This window comes from Hipposideros armiger, unplaced genomic scaffold (assembly GCF_001890085.2).
Source record: "Hipposideros armiger isolate ML-2016 unplaced genomic scaffold, ASM189008v1 scaffold_67, whole genome shotgun sequence".
In the NCBI taxonomy this organism is placed as follows: Eukaryota; Metazoa; Chordata; class Mammalia; order Chiroptera; family Hipposideridae; genus Hipposideros; species Hipposideros armiger.
Window position 1 is genome coordinate 2447326 of NW_017731417.1, and position 17613 is coordinate 2464938.

The window sequence follows — 17613 nt, forward strand, 5'->3', positions numbered from 1 at the left end:
TATATACACAATGAAACAAGCTCTTTACTGGGGCCCGGAGGAAGTCTCCACATGGGCTTTGGTGAATTCTCCTAACCGAAGGTGACGGTAAGTCAACAAGAAGGGGCGCTTGGCACTCGTGCATGGAGGGCCTTTTCATTTGAAAAATCTTCAAGAGACCTGGCTTGATTGGGGGCAGGGGGCGGGCTCACAGCAAAGACGCCACATAGTTCCTCATAATTACACAAAGAGGACAATTTGGTAAGGAAGAACTATAAAGTGATGCTTGTGGGTTAACTGAGTTAAAGAAGACAACCCAACTTAAAGGAGCCCCCCCGCTTAAACACTACGGAAGTTAAAAAAGAATAAAATAAAGAAAGCAGGGCTCAGGAGGTACAATCCCCAAATACACAACTTGTAATTTCTCATAAAGCAGGAAGGCAGAACTTGAGTCACTTTAACAAAAGGTTCAATACCTATTTAGGATCCACAGCCCCGGAACAGCTAGCTATCTAATCACTCCGGAGATTAATTCTCTGGGCGGCAGAGCCCAAGGGTCCTCTCCAGCCAGCTCCATCGCTGATTGGGAAGTCAGGGAAAAGGAATATCTAGGTTTGGTGTGATGCTCACAACTTTTCAAGGGGTACTCAGATCTCAGAAATAAAGATTGGTAGATCAAGGGAGAAACACAGACATGGCCGTTTGGCTCATCAGACTGGTGAAAACAAAATCATTTTTTTGCAGTCGACTCAAGTTAGTATTCCAAATAGTAAAAGGAAAATACTCTAACTTTACTCCAACAAAAAAGAAGGCACATGAAAGTCGAGCATGATAAAGGGAAGAAAGGAAAAAAAAACCTGAATCTTTCTGTTAAGTGACTTTCTTCCTTTCATTGTATTTTGGCAAGAGGAAAGCAGGAGCGTTAGGGCTTTGTCCGTATTTTTCTGTTGTTCACTTTGATTTTGATTTTTTTGTTTACTTTTGTTTCAATTTTTAAAAATTGATAATATCTGCCTATGGTACAAAACACAAAAGGTTCAAAAGGATATGCAGAGAAAAGTAAGGAATCTTATCACCCCCGTCATCAGCCACCCAACTCCACTCCTCAGCAGGGGAAAAAAAAAACAACAACACAGAAAAAAACAGCAAATACAACTACCAAAAGGAAAAAACACAAAACACAACAAAAGAAAGAAAAAAAAAATCTAAAACAATTATCTAAATCTGGCGTATCCTTTCAGATATAATCTATACAAATACTAGCGTTTTTTTTCCTTCGTGAAAAAAACAAAACAATGGTTTTTATCAACTGTCCCATACTTTTCATTTTTCACTTAATACATCCTTCAGATCATTCTCTATCAGTACATATAGAGCTGCCTTATTTTGTACAAGTGCAAGCACATCTGTAGGATAAATTATAAGACGTGGAATTGCTTGCCCAAAGATACTCGCATTTTCTACTTCAACTACTATTACCAAGGTGCTTTTCCTAGAGGCTGTATCAGTTCATACTCCCATCAGCAATGAGTCTCTGCTTGTCCCCACCTTGGCTTACACAGAGTATTGTCAACTATTTTGAACTTCAGCCACTTATTTCTTCTTCTGTCAACTGCAACTTCATATCCTAGGAAACTTTCTCCCAATTCCTTTCCTTTACTAAAAAGCAATCTCTCTAGCCAATAATATTCAAACTGGTCTTTTGTACAGTGCTTTCTAGTTGTTTAAGCCCATGCATATATGACTTTTTTTTTCTTTTTTTTTTTAAGCTGAGCCATCCTGCCACCTATTTGCAGCTCAGCGGCAGCTCAGCTCGGGCCGGGCATCGAACCGCTGTTGCTCAGAACTTGCACTCTTGAGCGAGCTCTTAACCAACTGAGCCACTCAGCCGGCCCCATATATAATTTAATTTAATAACTGCAATCAGATACTAAGGAGACATAAAAATATTATTCCCATTTTATAGCTCAGGAAGCCAAGGTTTAGATGGTTAACAGATTTGACCAAAGAGCTCATGGAAAGTTTATAGCCAGGGCTAGAATTCATGTGGTTTACCTTTTAATCTAATGGTGTATGTGAGTGTGAGTGAGTGTGAGTGTGTGCGTGTGTGTGTGTGTGTGTGTGTGTGCGTGTGTGTGTGTGTGTGTGTGTGTACTACATCAAAATGCCTCTTCATTTGCAGAAAAGAATAGAAAGGGAATATTCTCCTTTTCTCTGATGATAAATTTGCACTATTTGACTGGGTAATTTTCAGTGTATAACAAGCAAATAAGAAATACTAAAACTTTATTTTTTCTCATTCTGTCGTCCAGGCCGAAGCCTAGACAAGCGTTGACTCTGTATGTACATCATCAGCATATCACCCTGTTATTATCCACCTGGGTAGGCAGAGTATTGGGTGGAGAGGAGTTAGAGGAGGACTAACACAGACTCTTCCCAGGAAGTCCAAGATCCCTGGACAGGCCCTCCCATATTGAATAATGTTGGGGAGAGAACGAATGCATGAACCGCTATGAGGGGACAGAAGAAGGAGTCCCACAGAAGGCACAGGAAAAGGCAGTCACAAGCTATATGGACCTGTCATTTTTTGGCAATTGACAAGGAATGCTTCTGGGTTCAAACTAGGATATTGATTCCCAAGTTATTCCCTGGCCTGTCCCTGGGGATCTGGTCTCTAGTTTATCAGAAAAGGGTTTAGGATCAAAAGTATCCAGATAATTTGGGAAAAGGGACAGGAAGGATCTTAAAAAGCCAGAATAACTATATTCTGTCCACACTGGAGGGCAATTGGGCAGGGCAGCGGTGAGCCATGGGGCAAATACAAAAGCAGGCAACCCCCATCAGAGCTGCCTCGGAGGCCTGGCATGCAGCCACCAGAGCCTACCTACGGTTGGGAAAGGGCTCGGTGAGCACACGGTAATTGGGTCAGCTAAGCTGTGGTTTGGCACTCTGGTACTAAATTGTACTGGGTGTGACTTCTATCCAAAACCCTGCGATGGTCACCCAAACTCTTGACTGTCTTTAAGGCCAGTTGTGGCCAGAGCATATGATAAGCAATATTTCATAAATCTGAGCTTACACCTTTATGAAAGGCACCAATTTTACCATTTAACTACAACATCAACCTGTTCATTTTCTTCAAGTCATTCTGCCCATAGATAGGGTTACTATTCACCGAGTTGAAGAATCCTGGGACAGTATAAGCACGTTAGGATGGTCTAGAAATTCCATTACAGTCGGATGGAGCTCCCGTCCCATTCCTAGGGTGGGTGAGATGTGCAATGCAGCAAAACACCCGAAAGGCGGACCATTCCAAGGGAACCTGACCAGCTCTCGGCGCACCACTGCTGCCTTCACCTCGCCAGCCCTGAGAGCAGCCCGGAGCCAGCACTGCAGCCTGCCTGCCTGTGGAGCTGGAGACAGGGCCTCCTCACGGGGCTTCCGCAGCAGATCTACTCACTGGCCTGGGGCAGGCGCTGCAGGCAAAGCTTCCACTGCCAGCGCTGGAAGGTCTCTGACATCACACAAAACGTGGTGTCATGATGTGCAGGAGTTAGGAACCCAGGCCAAAACAAGGCAAACAGCAAGTGTGCACAAAATTACTTTAAAATTTAAAATGGCTTTAAAATGGAATAAACTTATAGATGTAAAAATCCAGTGTGTTGCGCATATTGAAGACTTGTTACTACTTCTTCAGCCACTATCTATCTGTCAATCTCTATCTATCTATCTATCTATCTACCTATCTATCTATCATCTATTTATCATCTATCTATTTATCTATGTATCATCTATCTTCTATCTATCATCTATCTGTGTCTCTCTATCATCTATCTATCTATCTATCTATCTATCTATCTATGTGTCATCTATCTATCCTCTATCTATCTACCTATCTATCTATCTATCATCTATTTATCTATATATCATCTATCTATCCTCTATCTATCTATCTATCATCTATTTATCTATCTATCATCTATCTATGTCTATCTATCATCTATCTATCTATCTATCTATCCATCTATCTATCTACCTACCTACCTACCTATCTTTGCTTGGAGCACATGATTAAAACCTGCATGAAGTATCTCCACGGAATACAAAGTATAGGGCAGTAAAAACACAAGTGGTGGTACAAGAAAAAGGTTGTATGAAGTCAGAAAATAGAATGCCCTGACACGGAAAGAGGACGAGGAAAGCAGCAGGGGAAAACCCAGAGCAGACAGGTAGAGAACGCGCTGGGACGAGCATCTGCTGGGCTGGTGCTGGGAACGAGGACAGGGAAGGGCCGAGCACAGGTCCCTCATTCCTGGGTTCTCAGCCGGGACACCAACACAGGAGGTTAGGGCTCAGAAACAGGGTGGGGACCTGGGGACCAGTTTGAGGAGCCAATAAAAAGAACCAAGATTTAAGATCAAGGTTGAACTAGGCAACAGAGGCTCTGGGATCAAGTTCCCTAAACACCGTCTCAGGTCAAGATTCGTCCTGGGTCTCGGTCAAGCCCCATTCCTCAGGGAAGCTGAGTGGCCTCGGCTCTGCAGTGAGGAGAGACACCTAGGTCTGGAGCCCAGGGGTCCAGCAGACGCAGCCAAGGCAGGGGCGTGACAGGAAGCAGGCAGGTGGCACCATCACTTGGCCATAGCAAGCCCAGCAGAGCTCAGTAACTGGGCAAGGGGGCATGCAACTTGATTTTTGTTACTTGGCTAAGATGCTCGGTGGATATTCTGCAACCTATTCACATTGGCTTAGGCCTCTCTTAACACAAAACTTCTTCCTACTTATCACTTCAGGTTCTCACTCACCTTCTCTGGACGGCACAGTGCTACCAAAAGCAATAAGGGAAGTGTGATTACAAAGTCATAGGATTGTTTTCCTCTTTTTTTAAAGCATCATGCATCAAAACATCTGCATACAAATAGCATCTAGGAGCAAAGCTCCTGTTAACAGTAAAGGGAGGGTGTCTGGACGGGTCAAGTTATTCTCGTTAGCTCTGGGACCAGGCAGCAACAGCTGAGGGGCAGGGGAGGCAGCTGAACCAGTGAGGATCTTCCAACAACAGTGAGGATCTGTCAGGCTAGTCTTTCCCACACAAACTGTAGTGAGCACAGGCCAGGGGCTGGCCGGATTGTGGCCCCTTGGAGTCCCTGGATCGCTGGTGACAGGATGGGAAGAGAAAATGGGGACTACTCCCCTCACACAGCCTGTTCTGATCGGCTGCAAGGAGAGGGAACCATTTCCTGTCCCCAAGTTACCTGTATAACTCATTCCTGGTACAGAAGCTTGGACAGCAAGTCGGGCCCTGGAGTACACTGGCCTTAGGAGCAGTGGTATATCTTGTCACTGATTTTAGAAGTCACTCCAGAGCCAGTTTACAAGTCTGAGTTTCATTACTTTTTAATGATGACCTATCGTTATGAACCAAAACTTACATTACCCAGCAAGTATTACCTGCTTTCAAGTGATTTACTTTTTGATATCTCTGAGGATATTCAAAGGAAAAATAAAACCAGCTACACCACTTATTGAAGGTGTGCTGCGTGCCAGTCCCTGGGGTAAGGGCTTGACAGACACCCATGAGGCTCTCGGAGGACAGACTAACTTTAAGATCACCCAGCCAATCAGTAGCAAAGCTGACACTGGAATCCAGCTCTGCCCCTCTTACCTCTGCTCTGGCCTCCTGATACAGCCTCAGTTCAGAGATTGCTAACAAACGTGCTCCAGATTATTTAAAATGTAACAACTGCCATGTCTATGCCTAACCCAACTGGAAAGGATGCTGGCAGTGAATGACAGGGAAGGGAGTCCACGTGCCTTCCGGGGGAAGTCAGCCCGGCAGGTAACCTCAGGAGTACAGGAGGTACAGCTCAGCTGAGCTGAGCAGGGATGCAGAATGCCCACCGCGGCTTAAGCAGAAGGTGGGGGTCCACGCAGGCTCTGGAGAGGAAGGGAGGGAAGATGTCATGGTCGGTGGGCATCGCCAAGAGGTGAATTCCATGGAGAGGGTGTGAGGCCTCACGGCACCCTTGAGTAACCTTGATGGCTTTCAGGCACCCTCAGAGGCAATGCCTACTTTCATAGGCATCATGGAAACAAGGTAGCAGGGGGAAGGGGGGGGGGCTCTCCAAAATACCCAAAGTAGAGTTATCTGTGCAATTGTGAACAGTGGCATTAGTGAGAAAGGCTGTCTATTGTTACTGTTGCTTTGGTTAGGTTGGTGTGATCCTATTACAAGTCTTGGAAGGGACAAATGTGTGTGTCAGGAAAGGGGTTCCAGTGTGACTATCATATTAATTCACCATCACACGAAAATGACAAGACCCTCTTTTGCTCTTTTGTCTCCTTCTGGGGCCCTCTCTGTAGCAGTATCTACTTCCCATCCTTGACCTGTATCCATGAAGTGGGATTAACCATTTTCCCATTCAACCTCTGTAAGTTTTCCTTATAGGAAAACTACCTGTAAATAACCATCACTAATTTTGCTGCCACATCATCAATTCTTGGGAAAATTACCCAAAGCATAATGTCCTAGAAAGGCAATTGTCAACAAATTTTGAGCATCAGTGCCACTCAGGGTATCATATTGGTATTTGGAAAGAAAGAAATCCACTCACATTGGCTCCCTAAGGGACTTCTATCTTTATATCCATGTAAAAAATAAGAATGGTGGAGTTGGACGTGGTGAAGAAAGTATATTGACAAGATTCACTCAAGGCAGGAGAGGGGTCTCAAAAAATTCAAAAATTGTACCAATATCAAAAAGCATATAATTTGCAAATTTTTGTATGTGTGTGAGCAGATTGTGCCATGTATTTCCAGGCAACATATGAAGATTTTATTTCTAAGTAATCACCTGCCAGGTTTTTTTTGTTTATCCCCATTTACCCACTATCACTTAAGCAGCTACCCTGCATCAGACGTGGAACAGAAAGCGGTACCAGAAATCTTCTGCCCCACCATGTTGTAGAACAATTCTGCCCTCGCACATACCTCCAAAGGGTTACTATGAAGACACTGCACAAACCTTGATGCTGTCAAAACTATGGCCAATGAAACTAATGGAGGATGTCCCATTTCAAAACATGCCCATGTTACAGCCTGACGAGGAGATAGCAGAAGAAAATGAATTGGGACCACTTTTGAATGATGACATCTGCACCACGACAGCGATTCGCCCATCAAACTAATTTAGGTTTCGAGCCAGAACCAATACTGCTGTCAGAGGGTTGATTTGCATTCATTTAAAAACTTCCAGGCTAAAGAGGGATCAGTGGGAATTTTAATGGCTTAGGGAAAAGGGGGAGGGGGAAAGAGAATGTCAGTACTGCACACAGCGACAAGAATGGAACTCTCAGTTTAGCTGGCAAGTGTGTTTACCAAGCATGCCGTACAAGGCTCCATCCTTTACATGGAGGAGTTCCCAGAACACATCTGTCCTAAAGGGGCATCCAATCCTATCTGCATAAATAGGATGTAGATGATGATAATAGTGATGACAGCTAACTACTCTTCAAATGACTTACCGTAAGCCAGGTACTGTCCTCTGTGTCACTAAATTCACCCCCACTGGGTAAGCGTATCAATAGATCCATTTTACAGGTGAGTAAATTGAGGCACATTAAGTTAGAAATCGTTGAATAGCACTTCTCATAGATGAATTTCAAATGCTTTTAATGTCCTATCTCATTTGATTCTCATAGAACAAAAGGGAGGCAAGCAGTATCGGAAGTGTCCACAGCCACACAGGGATAATGGCAGAAGCACAACTACAAGACAGGTCTTGTGGCTGCTAACCCACCATTATAGAGAGACAGCATTACAAGGCAGTCCTGTGAGATCCAAATAAGGTACTGCCAAGGGATTCACCTGGAATCCACTCAGGAGATCACTTCCTGTTTGGGCAGCACCCATGAAAGAGGGCTGATGGAGGCAAGCGCTTGAGGGTAGGTTGTAGTCAGAGGGGCAGGAAGGTGTTGGGGACGCCATTTCGGATGGCAGGAAGAGCCAGAGCAAAGTTTGGGGGTGCACAGGTACCAGGTACATTTGGAGATCGGAAGGAAATCAGCTGGATTTGAGAGAGGCTCCATGGGGCCCTGCAGGGATCTAACAACGGCTGGAAACGGAGAGCCGTTATGGATTATGGGCAGAGCAGACAGGATCAAAGAAATTAAAACGGTCAAGCTTTCCAGAAGGTGAATTTAGAGTGAGGGCCAGCGAAACAATCACAGTTAAGCAGAAACGTAGGATAATGGTGATTGCTGAATAAATAATAGAATAAACACTATAAGTTATTTTATATTCTAAATTATAAAGAAATATACAAGTATAAAAATAAGTAGAACCAACTCTCCAAATCGAAGGGCTTGAACGAAGGCAGACTGAAAAAAAGACCCCAGAGAATCTACCAAAAATGTCTACGACTCAACTCTTGCCTCTGAATTCTTTCTAACTTTATCCTTTTTTTTTTTTTAATGGCTAATCCTCAGGTTGCCTCACATGCTCTCACTCCCTGCTAAAGAGTGAAAGCTACACATCATCATCGTTAATAATAAATGGAAAGGACTCAGGTTCCTGCACTTGACAGGAAAAGCCAGAGACAGAACAAGCTCCGAAAGTACAGTTGAAGGTGATAATGATTAATTACAGGTAAACGTGACAAAACCCTCCAGGAAAAACCTGAGCCGGCCTCACCTGTTACACATTGAATTGTGTCCTCTAAAAAGATACGGGGAAGTCCTACCTCCTGGAACCCCAGAAGGTGGCCTTAATTGGAAATAGGGCCTTGCAGATGCAGTTAGTTAAGATGAGGTTATGCCTGAGCAGGGTGGGCCCTCACTCCAATCTGACGGGTGTCCTCCTAAGAAAAGAAGAGATACCGGTAGAAACAGACAGAGAGAACACCATGTGGGGCTGGAGCCACAGACTGGGGCTGCACTGCCACAGCCCAGGGTGGCCAGCAGCGCCGGAAGCTAAGAGAAAGGCACAGGACTGATTCTCCCCCTGGAGCCTTCAGTCTACACGGCCCTGCCAACACCTGGATTTGGATTTCTAATCTCCAGAACATATCAGAGGATAAATTCCTGTTGCTTTAAAGCAGCGGTTCTCAACCTGTGGGTCGCGACCCCTTAGAGGGTCAAATGACCCTTTCACAGGGGTCGCCTAAGACCATCGGAAAACAAAAAGATGTTTACATTACGATTCATAACAGTAGCAAAATTACAGTTATAGAGTAGCAACGAAAATAATTTTATGGTTGGGGGTCACCACAACATGAGGAACTGTATTAAGGGGTCGCGGCATTAGGAAGGTTGAGAACCGCTGCTTTAAAGCCACCCAGTTTGTAGCACGTTCTTATAGTAGCCCTAGGACACTGAATACACTTGTTTATTTCAGCTTTGGGGAGGTAAGACAAAAAAGGAAAGCCACAGGTGCATCTAAAGCTTGGGAGACTTTGAGTTCTAGGTTCCATCCTGCAAATTCTCCCAGGTTAACACCCCTGGACCCAGTGATCTCATCTTTGAAATGAAGTTTTGGACTGGATGAGCCCTAAGTCCTCTCTTAGGTTCGAAACTCTATGATTCTATCACATTATAGCCAAGAAAGTCATTTGCTTTCATATCTACTGAAAGTAAGAGTATACTGGGGCTGAAAACACAAAAACACTTTCAAATTCAGGAAACCTTCAAACACCAGTAGAAGTCAAGGAGAAAGTGAAAAGAAAGAGTAATTAGTGGTGGTTGTTGCATTTACCATATGCCACGGAATCATTCCATCTTCACGTCAAATCTGGCCTGCAGCCCCCATGCCACAGCGAGTTCATACAAAGAGACGCCAGGAGCTGCCAGACACAGAAAATTAATACATGGGATGCAGGGACGATCTCGGCAATCTACACTTCATTTCCCAATCTTGCTCATGTCAAGGTCATTTAACCCCAGAAACACAAAGCCTGCTGCGTGGAGAAGGGGGAAAAAAGGAAAGGAAAGAAAGGCTGCCATTGAAATTGTCCCCCAATCCTCACCCCAGTAACGCCACGTACTTTCCATCTCACATAATTCCTGGCTGGTGGGCTCTTTGAAGCAACTAGAAACTAATGATTAGTAAAGCAAACCCCACTAGTAAAGACCAACAAGAAATTCCTGTAAAAGCCTCACGCACACAGTCTATTCTATTTTACCTTTTATTTAAGAGTAAATTGTGGCTGTCAAATTACACCCTTTCATTACTGTCACAGACTCTTTTAAGAACGGCTAATCAGAAAAGCCTACAGAGGTATTTAATCAGCTTTTTTTTTCTTCAAATGACCTAATGTTTTGGTATGAGACTGCTGCCAGCTCATGCTGGGTAGAAATTTAGCACTGTCAGCATTTAATTATTATTTTATCATGGATTTCTTTACTTTCCTACAGGGAAGAAATAACTTAGTTTTTTTTTTTTTAAATGCAACAAATGCTTAGCTTTTAAAATCACAAGACATGGGCCTCATTATTTTGCTTTGTCAAAAATGACTCGTTCAGGACATGGGACATATCACAGAAACGCACTTCTAAGTTAATAAGTGGTGCCGCTAGCACGGCTTCAGTCTTCTAGCACACTGACACTGCAGTCAAAATTATGCTCATGGTGTTGGTTTTTAGGAGATGAAATTACTCATGACTCCTTCATGTGTGTGTGTGTGTGTGACCGCAGTAGCTACATATTCCAAACAATGTCCCCTGCCCTTGTGACATCTGAATGAAGCCCTGGGCTTTGACCTCCTTCTCCTCTTCCCGCCCGACGCCTCACCTTTTTCACCTCTAAGGTGGGAATAAGAGAAAAGGAGGATAAATGGAAAGGGAAAGAGAAGACAGGAGTGTATGTGCGACCTTGACCCCCCAATCAACAGCCCACCCAAGGTTACAGGTACAGAGGTCAAGAAAGGTGGCCCGAGAGCCAGACATCCAGGCGTGTTCCCTAAAACTAGTTTCTCCATTTCTTCCTCATCATTCATCCAAAGTCTCCTTTCAGAAAAAGAGCCATTTCATCAACACCACACACACAGAATAAGCCCTCTTTATTTGCCCCCTTTCCCTTGAACCACAGTTCCTTTCCCTGCTTTGGAGTGAGCTCTTCGAACAAGCTAGCGATGCTTGGTGCAAGCAAGTCATCAACTGTTATTCACTGAGCACCTACTGCACACAAACGATTATGTTAACTACCGGGAATGCCACTTGTATAAACCTAGGTAACAGAGTGGTACCTCGGGAAGACTGATGCGAAGGAACAGAGCTTGCTGTTTATACGGCGTGGTCCGACTCATGAGTGACAAGGATAAGAAAGGTGACTCTGGTTCACACTTACCAGCTCCAAAGGGCACCTGGTGCCGCCAATGCACTTTATTTCAAAGCAGAACTTCAAGCTTTCCCCCCAAATCCATCCTCCCACCAGCCCCCCCCCCCAAATTTCCTCCATCTTAATAAATGCCACCTCTTAGATGTCAGCCTCCCAGGACCTCCTCGTCCCTCCTCACTTCCATTTCAATAAACCAGAGAGCTCTCTTCATCTTCACAACCAGTACTTTCCCTTGTCATGTCTAGGACACCGCTCTCCTGGTCTCCATGATTACGCTCACGCTCTCCTCAAAGCCATTCTACACACAACAGCAGCGTGATGCTCTAGATAGAAACCTGACCATGCCATGTCCACGCCTGACACTGGCCCACGGCTTCCCATGGCAACTGAAATAAACCCAGCCTCCTCCAAGAGCAGCCTGCCCCCTACCACCTCCTGGGCCTCCATCTGGGCCACACTCTCCCACACCTTCACACTGCTCCAGTCCCACCAACAAGTCGGGCTCCCTCCATCAGCCTCAGGGTCTCTGCACCTGCTGTGCCCTCAGCTTGGAAGCTCTTCTTCCCACCATCTGCACAACGAGCTGCCTCTGGATTTTTAAGACTCTTTGCGCATGTCACCTCCTCAGAGCTGGCCCCTAACATTTGTGTCCTTCCTTGTTTCTTATCACAATTTGCAATTGTTTCACATGTTTGTTTACTTGTTAATTAGACATAAATTCCTTGCTGGCAAGGGCCTCCTCTGTCCCTTTTACTGCTAGAACCCCAACAACTAAGATTATGCCTGAGGGAAGTCAGAGATTCAATATTTCATTAAAGGAATGAATGGCTTCTTATTTATTTCCCAAGAAAGTATATGTAACAATTATTTATTTATTTATTTATTTTTTAGCTGAGCCATCCTGCCACCTGTTGGCAGCTCAGCAGCAACTCAGCTCAGGCCAGGACTCGAACCACTGTTGCTCAGAGCTCGCGCTCTTGAGCGAGCTCTTAACCAACTGAGCCACTCAGCTGGCCCTGCTCCTATATGTATTTATACATGATTTGGGTCATTGATGATTTATCCCTTGCTTTTTTTTTAATTGAGGTACAATTGAGATATAACATTATATTAGTTTCAGGTGTACAACATAATGATATGGTATTTGTATATACTGCACAATGATCACCACAGCAAGTCTAGTTAACATACGTCACCACACACAGTTACAAATTTTTTTTCTTGTAATGAGACCTTTTAAGGTCTACTCTCTTAGCAGCTTTCAAATATGCAGTACAGCAGTATTAACTATAGTCACCAGGCTGTACCATTTGGCCCTTTCTTAGATAACCTTCAAGTTGAGTTGTTTATTAGTCTTTTTGTTGGTTCCCATCATCTGACCTGGATTGCCCACTGACAGCAGTGGGGCAAAAGGCATGGATGAGAAGTGGGTGCTAGCCTCAGAGTCACGGAAAGGATGGAGGTGGTGGAAAGCCATGGCGATATTGGTTGAGCAGCAGGCTAAGACAAGGCTTCCCACTAAGATTTCAGCCCAGCTCCACTGTAGCTGCAGCTGTTGCCTGCATTCTATTTCTATCTCCTAAAGGAAGGGCTACTTCCTCCATGAGGTGGCTGTGTTTTCACACTGAGCACTGTATAATGAATCAATTCAAAATAGATGGTTACTACAGAGGTCTACCTAGACACACCGTTAACACAGAAACCTCAAAGAAACCTTTATGCCACCAGAAAACCTTGGTCATGACAAATCAACTCAACATATATTTGTTGAGGCCAGGCATTGTTTTACTCAATGGAGAATTGGAGCTAAAATAAAACTAGATCCTGCCTTTAAGGAACTTATAGACCAAGTAGGGAGGCAGTCATCTCTATAGCATCTATACACACCTGGTCTCAGATCTATGCCCATGAAATGGCATGACCATCAGTATCTGATAAGAATTGGAGTTGATGCTATTACAGCCAGGCACCCATGACTCACCCAGTGAGCTACACACAGATACAAGGGCCTAACAGGAACCCAAGTTTGACTTTATCATGAGCTGAGCCAATGCAGGGCTCTGGCAAGGTTTATTCACCTGGGCAAACAGAAGACAGAAAACATGTGGAGTCACCCGGTATATTTCAAGGCACCATGATCTTGCCCACCGTTGTTTGTGGCCCATTGTATTTTCTATAATTTGGCACATCGGTTTCACAACTGCCCCATCCAAGTGACGATAAGAGCAGTTGAAGGGTGGAGCCACCCCTGGCAGCACACCCTATGATGAATTTCGTATCTTTCCCATTTTACAGATGAAGAAACAAGTTTGGGAAAGTAAAGCGATCGCCTACAGTCATATAGCCATGGGGCAGCTTGAGTAGGATCTAAACCTAGGTCTTTTCATCTCAAGTTCAGTTCACTACTTTCACATGGAGCGTAACCATAATAGTAACGGCACATGTACGAAGTGGCATGTATATTTGGGAAGTGGATTTTATTTTGCCAGCAAAATGAAAGCAACCGTTTCTAGAAACTTCAAATTGTGGTAAGTCTTCAACTACATAGAATAACTGTCCAAAAATGACCCAGAAATCTAAATGAGAAAGAAGGACCTGTAAATATCTAAAAAGCCCATGCACTTAGCACAGCACTCAAAGGTTGTCCCCTGAACTTTTGTTCAGAGCCTACTGACCCTCCCTTTGAACTTCGTTCTAATTAGTTGTGTTGTCTGGTTTCTTAGCCTCTAGCCAAGTAGGTGTGGTAAATTAAAATGGATTCCTGGAAAAGCGATAGACTGAGAGTAAAAATAAATAAGAGAGCAGCGGTTGGAAAACTTTTCCTGTAAAGATAAAGATCAAATAGTAAATATTTTAGGCATGGACAATCATACCTTCTCTGATGTGACTATTCAACTCTGCCATTGTCCCTCAAAAAGAAGACATGGACAATATGTAAATGAAAGTGTTTGGCTCTGTTCCAAGAAGATTTTATTTACAAAAACAGGTGGTAGGTAGAATTTGGCCCAGAGGCTATAGTTTGCAACCCATGGAATAGAGAAATGCTTCAAAGCCAACACAATATCTAGAAAATCTTAGCAATCTGGGGCCATATCATAAAGAAACAAGTCATCTTCATCTCAAAAACTCTGAGGACAAAAAAAACTGGCATTATTGAATAGCATGGTTCTATATCGTCAAATTATAAAATTTGAGCAATCTAAATAACCTTGGGAACATTACGGTCCAATTCCCCATTTTCATAGATGAAGAAATGAATTCTCAGAGAGGTTAAGAGACTTGCGAAAGGTCAAACAGCTAATTAATGATTAAACTTAAATTAGAACCAGGGTTTTGACTCTAAGTTTAGAATTCTTTCCATTATTTCATGGCTATTATTTTAGCCTTTTAGGTAACAATGGGATGGAGGAAATGCTCATTTAATTAAAACACTACACCCTTGAGATTGTTAAGATTCTGGAATCATTAAAGTACACAGCTCCAGATATTTATAAAGATGATTTTGAATCCTCAAGACAAAGGTTAAATTAGGTTTAATGTACTCGGAGAATATAATTTCAGAAGTAGTGCTAAAAGGAATACATTCCGAGTAATTAAAAACTTAATATATGTGGAAATTCTTATTCTCCCTTGTGCGTGGGGAAAATGGTATCATTGTCCATTCGCGTAAGAAGAAAAGCCTCACCTTCATATTTGCTTGGTTTAGACATAATCATAAATTCTGACCCATTCCGGCACAGCCCAAGAATTACCAAGGTATCGGCAGGCCCCAAGTAATTTCTCAAGTGGTTGGGCGCCCATATTTTTTCAATTACCTAATCTTACTGAAAAACAAAAGCCACCTTCAGCCCTACCTGTCCCCTTTCTCTTTTCTATCATTAGCCATGTCTTCTGCTCCTTTTCTGAATTAATTAGGAAATAAAAATAGAAACCCTGACATGTTTATAAAGATTCAGAGTGCTGGTTAAACATGAAAGAACAGAGGTTGAGAACACAGGGGTGACAAATTTTATTTCTGTGATGACAAGTCAGAGTCATCCTGCCAGCTGGCCCTTGTAGCAGCCAGAAGTATGCACCTGTCTACAGAGAAGTCAGACAGGAAGGGGGAGCCGACAAAGGCTGCAGGGCCCAGTGACCTTCCGTCCAGGCCATGCAAATGAGCTCTAATTGCTTGGGCTCTCTGAGTTCTGTTCGTCAAGGAGGGGTGCCTGACAGCTCCTGACACAGGGCAAAGGCAAGGAGACCACTGTGTTTTCCTGACCGCTAAGATGCCCCAGTGTGTGTTTATAGGCCCTCGGGCAGGGCTCTGGTTCCCAGAGTTCACCTCTTCCAACCTCCTGTCGTACAGGAAAAGGGCAAAGGGGGTGGTGGGTCCCTATAGCTTCTGAGTGTGCACTTCCCAGTTTGACAGACCTGTCAAAGGAAATGAGAAGCGATAAGCGATTGGGCCCCGATTAGATCAGCCACCTTGGGAAAGGTGCTGAGACAGAGATATTTCACTGAAATAAGGAGAAACCTGGGAATAGATTTCTGGCAAGCAATCCCCGGAGCAGATATGGTCTGAATTGGAAATGGATTTCATGGGCAGATAAAGTCCAATACATGGCAGGTCACTTGAAAATCATATATCATCAAGTCTCATACAGTGTCTGAGAAATTTGTTATCAATAATTGAACACCAGGAAGACCTAGCCCTTAGCAAATATTTAATTTCAAAACATACCTACTGATTTACTCAGATACAGCATATGCAGTATATTAAAAATATATTACAAGAGGCCAGATGCCAATAAAGCTGCACTTAGGGAAAACCAGCTACACCTGTTGCTTTCCAACTGTTTCGTCAAAGAAGGAACTGGGCCCTCCAGCCACAGAGCTAGTCCACTGGCAATTTCTAAATTGCCCTGGAGAAGAAGGCTTGCATGTGAGCTCCCCTTCGCACAGGACGGACAGGACCTGCGCTTCCATTCCTGGGCCAAGCAACAAGTGTCACGTGTACAAGTCCTGGGGGACAAGGGCAAGGGGCCCTGTCAGACACAGCTCTCCATGCCCAGCCTGGTGGCTAAAGGCGGGGGGTCATGTATCTAACACAAGTTCTTCAGCAGCAAAGAAGAGTCACTTTAAGGTGACAAGAGGCTGAGAAAATTATCTCCATGGTCGCTGTCTGCAATTACTGTTGATCTGAGCCACTCTCCAGGCATCCCCAACCTGATCATTGAGTCTCTCCCAGAGCAGACCCTCACCACTTCCTGGCTAAAAAGTGTGATTTCTTGCTAGAGATTGAATGTTTGTGCCCCCCACCCCACCCAGAAAAAAAAAATTCACATGTTGGAATCCTAACACCCAATGTGATGGTGTTAGGAGGTGGGGCCTTTGAGAGGTGATTAGGTCTTGAGGGCACAGCCCTCATCAATGGGATTAGTGTCTTGTAAAGGAGACCCCAGAGAGCTGCCTGGCCCCTTCTACCATGTGAGGATTCAATGGGCAGTTTGTGACCTGGAAGAGGGTCTTCACCCAACCATGCTGGCACCTTGATCTCACACTTCCACCCCCAGACTATGAGAAGTAAATTTGTCTTGTTTACAAGCCACCCAGTCTGAGCTATTTTGTCATAGCAGCCTGAACTGACTAAGATTCCCCCATGGGCAGGTGGCGGTAGCAGCAAGAATTTCAGAGAAATGGATTCTGTCTAAGGAAATGGTAACTCATTACACTGAGTCAAAAATGAAGGCATGGTCTCAACAAGGACGGGTCGGTTTCAAGGGAAACACTTCCCTAATAAGGTTTTAGGTCTTCTTGGGGGTTGATAAAGGCCTGGAATGGATATGTTTGGTGGCTGAGGGAGGGAAGGGGAGGGAGAGAGGGAGAGAGGGAGAGAGGGACAGGGGGAGGGGGAGAGAGGGAGAGGGAGAGGAGGCCGACCCAATGCTTGCCTCTAATCATCTTTCACCAAAAACCTTAATGGGATAACTAAACTAAGGGCTGGAGGGAGCTAGCTGCCGGTCCCAGCTCTGCCATCCTGAGCCTATGGCTTCAGGATTTGACTCCACAGTCTCAAAGAGCCCTTCCATTCTAGGGTGCTGGAACCTAACTGTTATCAGCTCTCAGCAAAGGAATCTTTACCACGTTCCATCCCACCTCACTGGTGTTGCAATAGGGAGCTCATCTGACTACCCCGTAGGCAGTAGCCATTAGGAGGGCCACTGTCAGAAGACCTGGCTTTTACCCTCTCCGGGCTTATCTATTTGCACAAAGGTGGCCCAGACCTCTGGGGCCTTTCCAGGTCTCAAAATCTTTTCCCTA

The 17613-nt window shown here is 44.3% G+C and overlaps 1 protein-coding gene across 2 annotated transcripts in view; it reads right to left on the reverse strand.

The window, feature by feature from the left end:
- The window catches only part of FOXN3 (forkhead box N3), a 383907-nt gene that overhangs the window by 338634 nt on the left and 27660 nt on the right, over window positions 1–17613 (reverse strand). The window contains exon 1 of one of the 2 annotated variants that reach the window (XM_019642325.1): window positions 9730–9797. The exons of the other annotated variant lie outside the window; for it this stretch is intronic. The gene's annotated coding sequence lies outside the window, so the exon portion shown is untranslated. Of the gene's footprint in view, window positions 1–9729; window positions 9798–17613 lie in introns of those variants that run through there. 2 annotated transcript variants of the gene reach the window in all.